Source organism: Acanthopagrus latus, chromosome 23, assembly GCF_904848185.1.
Source record: "Acanthopagrus latus isolate v.2019 chromosome 23, fAcaLat1.1, whole genome shotgun sequence".
NCBI classification, from domain to species: domain Eukaryota; kingdom Metazoa; phylum Chordata; class Actinopteri; order Spariformes; family Sparidae; genus Acanthopagrus; species Acanthopagrus latus.
This window is the reverse complement of record NC_051061.1, coordinates 9,367,299-9,373,033: the sequence shown is the minus strand read 5'-3', so window position 1 is coordinate 9,373,033 and position 5,735 is coordinate 9,367,299. Positions and strand designations below refer to the sequence as shown.

Genomic DNA, 5,735 nt, shown 5'->3' with positions numbered 1-5,735 from the left:
CCAACCTTACCAACCCCGACTGTGTTAATAAACACTTCATAGGGCCCTTCATCAATTCACGCCATGGAAAAAGTTGTGTTTCTTTGTGCTGCGCTCTCTCTCTCTCTCTCTCTCTCTCTCTCTCTCTCCAAATAACAAATGGGCACGGAGCTTTAACAAATTAATCTAGCGTGCAGATGAGAGGGAGTTGGTAAATAATGAATCACACCGCCACCCACAAACCGCACTCACACGAAAAGTGTGCACACAGATAGGGAAGATTTGGGAGAGCACACACACTTCTAAAAAGAGCAATGGGGTGTCCTTGGGGAGAGGGCCAACATGGCGGCAGTGGCTCTCGTTCAATAGATGACTCAGTCCTCCTGAAAAACATGGGAATATATATTTATTTGTTTCGCCAACAACTGAATCGATTGTGTTATTTGAGCTTTGAATGACAGGGTTTATTACTGTTGTTAAATGTCTGTGGTGTGTGTGACAGGCAGCACTGGTCTGCACTGGGTTTGTCTAGGATGCAGATACATAGAAACTGTATCGGACGAGTGCAGTTTGTCTTTAGGATAATTTTGCGGTGTGCGAGTGAGTGAGGGCTCATTGATATTTGAGACTATCCGTGTTCCGGTTCATCCTGTTGCCAAGTCCTCTACAGGTGCTCGATCATGTTCTTTTCCCCTCTTAAGTGATAGACCTGGTGACGAACCCGCCAGTCTTAACCTTCTCCACAGCGCGTCACTGACTAGAAGAGTGAGATGGCAATTTGTCCAAACTACGTGGATATTTAAAGCCCAGTCTTTGCTCGGTTCATGAGGGAGGAAGTGAGTGAGCGTGCGAGCATCTGATCTTAATATGCTGCACAGAAGGAATCGATCTGGTTATCATTCACCATTGTAAAGCTTCCAGAGAAGCAAAATGATTACGCCTCTGAAAATAGATTAATCACTCCTTGACTATGACTTAATGTGTTTTTGTTTTCCTGGTGCGTCACATTCAACGTCACAGACGCTCCTGAAGAAAAGTAAGATGTTTTACCTAATGGCGCAACATGTACACATTTTTGTTCAAAAAATACAATGATTATCAACAGAATGTGAACTAATAACAATTTTGATGTTATGTCAAAGACATGGCACGGCTAAATAATGTCTTCAATCCAGATTGAATTCTTTGTTAGAGTTGATTCTTATAATGTGTCCATAATCAGTCCAAAATCACACAGAGACAAAATCCTTACTTTTGATTACCTAGAACTGATACATTCTCGGCATTTTTTTGTGTGGAAAGTCACTACATTTATTCATCAGTTATCAAAATAGTTGCTCAATCTGCTCATCTTTTCTGAATGAGACAAACACATCTTATAAAAATGTATGAACACTAATGCCTTTATGACATCTAAGCCTCATGTCATTACAGGAACAGCTGCTGAAGCGAAGTTAACATGAGATATGCTGTTGTTCAGACACATCACCTGAATGTATAACAACACTTCACCCACACACCTCCGCTGATCATTCGCTCTTATGGTAAATGATCGCTGAGGTGACTCATTTTCTTACATAAACTTGATTTTTTTTTTTTATGATTATTGTCAATGTAGAGTTGAAATTCACCTCCGTTCCTTGTTTCCAGTTGTCACCTCATCTAAAGTCTGTTCAGACTCAGAAACCATTGTTCTTCTGTCACAGAAGGCTCTGATGCAATATTATTCTCCAGGCTCCCTGAATGGAGAGGGTGGCGCTGACAGCTTTCATCTGTAAATCACTCAGAGGCTCAGTTCTTCTTACGTACAAGAGCCGAAGACAGCAGCGCCCTCGCTCTCTGGTTTGTGGCGGGGAAACATCAAATATGCACAAATGGGGAAGAAAAAAAAACGAAAAGAAAAAAACATTACTGACAGCACCCCCGTCTCATTTACTCTTTGATCAAGAGCAAACAGCGGCTTCGCTTCAAGTCTCTTGCAAACGCCACAGCAAAATATGTCGGAAAAAAAATCACACACAGGCACAAACATTCACAATCAATCGGGTAATAAAGTATGCTTTGGATAAATTCTCCATCTCTATCAACACGGAGTCATTTCTTTATCAAATTAAGAACGTAATTCGAATCGGTCCTCCACCAGAGAATGTCTGAACTGTAGGAAAAGACATCCTAATTTCCCCCTGGTATACTGGAGCTTTGTCTTGTCTGGTCACAGGAAATTGGAGACAATTTACGAGTCGTTTAAGAGTATTGAGCAAATGGAAATGGACTTATTTTCACAATAACCAAAATGTAGACACCACTGCAATGATAAACACAAACATGGGGACTAGATGTCAGCTGAAGAAAAGCGTCTTCATTCATCTTAGATTGGCCTTAAAGGTGTGATTACTGTACTGCATGAATACAAAAACATTTTTTGATTGTCAGTAGGGAAAAAAAAAAAGGAACCCACATGAATCTAAAAGAATGTTTCTCAGAATGGGGAGGGGGCCCAACAAGAGAGTAATAAACTGCAGGAAGTGGAGCACGGTGTTGTACATGGCAGTCTAGGACACGATCCACGGCTGGCCTGTCTGAAGAGTCTCCAGGCCGTGGTGAGGAACATCAGTGGCACTGTGTTATGTTATAGAACTCTGCTTTTTAGATGCGATCGGTCCGAGGCACACCAGCACACTCATCATACTGCTTTATCACCACACCTTTCAGAGAATAATCCTTTTGTGCACATAAAAAAAACTCCTGGGAGCAGAACGAAAAGTGTTGAGCTCTTATTTTTGCTGAACAGTAACAGCATAATCTATATGCTAGTTCCCAGAAAGTTCCCTAGTTCCCAAAAAGACAAACAATCCTGTCTAGTCACATGTGCTTGGCTGATTGTATTTTAGTCAACAGGCCATTAAGAAAACTTAAAAACAAGACTAAAATAACAAATTCTGAGACACCATTTTTCTCTCTTTACCATAAGTAACCCTCTGCTGTTATCCATCCCACTACACAAATATCAACATCACAAACCACACTGGCGTTCAGAACATCCAGTCTTAATGGCATTAGCACATCTGAGATCAGAGACAAAGCAGGCCCCCACAGGAGACGCAGGATCACTGGCTCAGTCACAATCTGGGATTCAACAGAAACTCTCTTTCCTCTTTCGCTCGGCTTTAAATCTTTATCCATTCCTCAAAACCTGTCATCCTCTGCTGCATTCCTGCAACGGGGCTTCTTTTAATAACTCTCCTCTTTATCTCTGTCTCGTGTTTCTCCCTGCTGCCTCCATGCTGCACATGTAGCTCACCTTTAATGATACCTGCGTTGTATAGAAATCTACTGGTGTATTGTATCCGCACCAATTATCTGAGTGGGTAGGTGGATGAGAATAGCTTTCCTGGGTAAGAAGTCGGCGTCATTAGCGGCGCTATTGATTAGCAGAATGGCGCACTGGTAGTGAGGCACAGCAGTCTGTGAGAAAACGTGTGAGTGAGGGCTGTAACGGATAGTTTGAAAGCTTCATTCAGATCAGTGAATGTATTCCATGTAAACCTTTCTGCACAGCTGAAGATACAGTAACAGACACAATAACTAAAGAGTCCAAAAGTCAAACATTTCTGGCAATAAATTGGTGTTATGTTAAAATTCAACAATATTTTCTTCCTTAGTCCATATTCCTTGGGTTTTGCCTTTGGAAAGAATGTTTTTCCCTGAAAAAATCGTTTGCACTGTTTGTTCGCTGCACCCAAAGAGAGGCCCACACGTGACCGAATGTTTCCAACCCGGCGTTCCAACCCAGTTCAAGGTCTTGTTTTCTAGTTTCATGTGATAAATGCAAAAAAATACGATGACAGTCGTTCCAAAACCTCTGTCACTTCAAATGGAAAGAAAATGAGATTTGGTACAGACGTACGTAAAAGTGAGTCAGCGTTCAATGGGTTAACGCTTCGAGGATAAATGCACATGCTATTGATTTTTTTTTTTTTTTTTTTTTTCAGCATGGGGTCACGGGTGGACTAATGATGAAAATTAGGCAAATAGCAACTCGTATTTTGATAGACGGGTTTATAGAAAATCAGTAGAGTAATAAGATCGGGGGGCTAAAATTGGGTCGAGCAATTATTTAACCAAACAAATACCAACCCCGAAGCACACAGAGCTCAGGCACCGGGGGAACCAGATAATTACATGGAAATGAAAAACAACAAACCGTTTTTAATGACAGCTCAGACTGACAGCTGTATTATGACAAATCCGATTCACAGTCCACTGAGCAGGCGGGGGTTAAAGCCTCGACGGTGAATCAATGTTAAACCAGCTGCATCAACCCGTCCCTCCTCTACGGCAGCTCTCGTGTCCGGCTACACTGCGGTGCCCGCCACTCAGAGAGGTGCACTTCTCTCTACTTCCTGTCCCAGCTCTGCCCTACTGACCCTCATTATAACAGTGCCCACGACCACCGCTGTGCGTAATTGAACCCCGGTCCTGCTAATTTGTGCCGCAGGAGTGAAGGCCCATAAATCACCTTTGCTCTTCTCTTGATCTCTGAAAGTTCAACCCACTGGCTCAGAGGCACAACTCTGTCTTCAGAGGATGAAGGAGGATAACGCTTCATAACACAGTCTGCAATTCACAGAGTAATGTAGCTGAATGAATCAGCGCCAAGGAAATACTTAGAGTTCCTAGTGGTACCATGTAGATACAGTGGAAGAAAACAGTGGCTATGGGCAGTGACGGACTGGGAACAAAAAATGGCCATGGCATTTCCACCCACCAGCGGCCCATGCACAAGTTTTGACAATCGGAAAGAACACACAATTCTGATGCCCCAGTGATGGTGAGCGTAAACTCCAATGCACAACAACAATGCATAGAAAAAACAATAAATCATCAGAGCCAGCCACTCCATAATAAACACATACCTTACCGTGATTTGTTATCCATGTCTACCTCTTCATCCTCCTCTTGCTCGTTTTGTTCCTCCTCTGCCTCATACTCCTCTCTGTCCTGTCTTTCTCCCTGGTGTTCTGGCTCAGCTGCGTTGCTAACATTAGTGCTAGCAGTATTAGCGCTAGTGCTAGCTCAAGCTGCACTTGATTTTAAAAACAAATCAATCAGTTTGCAGCATTTTTCACCGCCAGCCAACAGTGCTCTCTGAGATTTCTCTCTCTTTCTCCGCTCCCCCCATGTGTCGCTTGATGCCTTGATTCATTTTTTTGCTAGCTTAATCTCACTCAACTTCCAACTTCCAATCTCCAGCTTTCGACAAGCATGCAGACACCGTCTCCTCCATTCAGCCTTGAAAATCCCAGAAGGCATTGCTTCATTTTAACTTTTGCAACTAAATAATCAAATAAAAAAAACATGCAGGTAGATTTGTTTTATTTCAAACCATCCACGTTTTTGAACATCTGAATAAGACATTTAGCCACAAAATAATGCTGACTGATATAAAAGTTTGTGACTGTAGAAGGTAACCATGACTGTGAGAGAGAGACTCGTATGTGGTATATAAAGACTGATCAGATTGCTGCGTTGCCAGAGGTGAAGAAAGTGGAGAAAGTGGGCTATGATTCAACTTGAGAGTATTGTAGAAGCTTGGAAGAGGACTGTGAAAAGTGAGTTTGGGGCCGCATGGCTGCGATAATCATGCTGCTCTGTGATTGGTTGCCGGGCCCAAAAGGGCCCATAGCCCCTCTGGAATCTGCCCAAATTACAGATTACCAGTCCGTCACTTGCTATGGGATACAAGGCAGTAACAA

At 42.6% G+C, this 5,735-nt stretch overlaps 1 long non-coding RNA gene across 1 annotated transcript; it reads right to left on the bottom strand.

The window, feature by feature from the left end:
• Positions 1 to 4,961, bottom strand: LOC119014443. Its single transcript, XR_005072970.1, has 3 exons — positions 4,901 to 4,961; positions 1,611 to 1,818; positions 1 to 362 (listed from the first exon to the last, which is right to left on the bottom strand). It is a non-coding gene; the product is annotated as an uncharacterized LOC119014443 (long non-coding RNA).
• Positions 4,962 to 5,735: the final 774 nt, after the last annotated feature.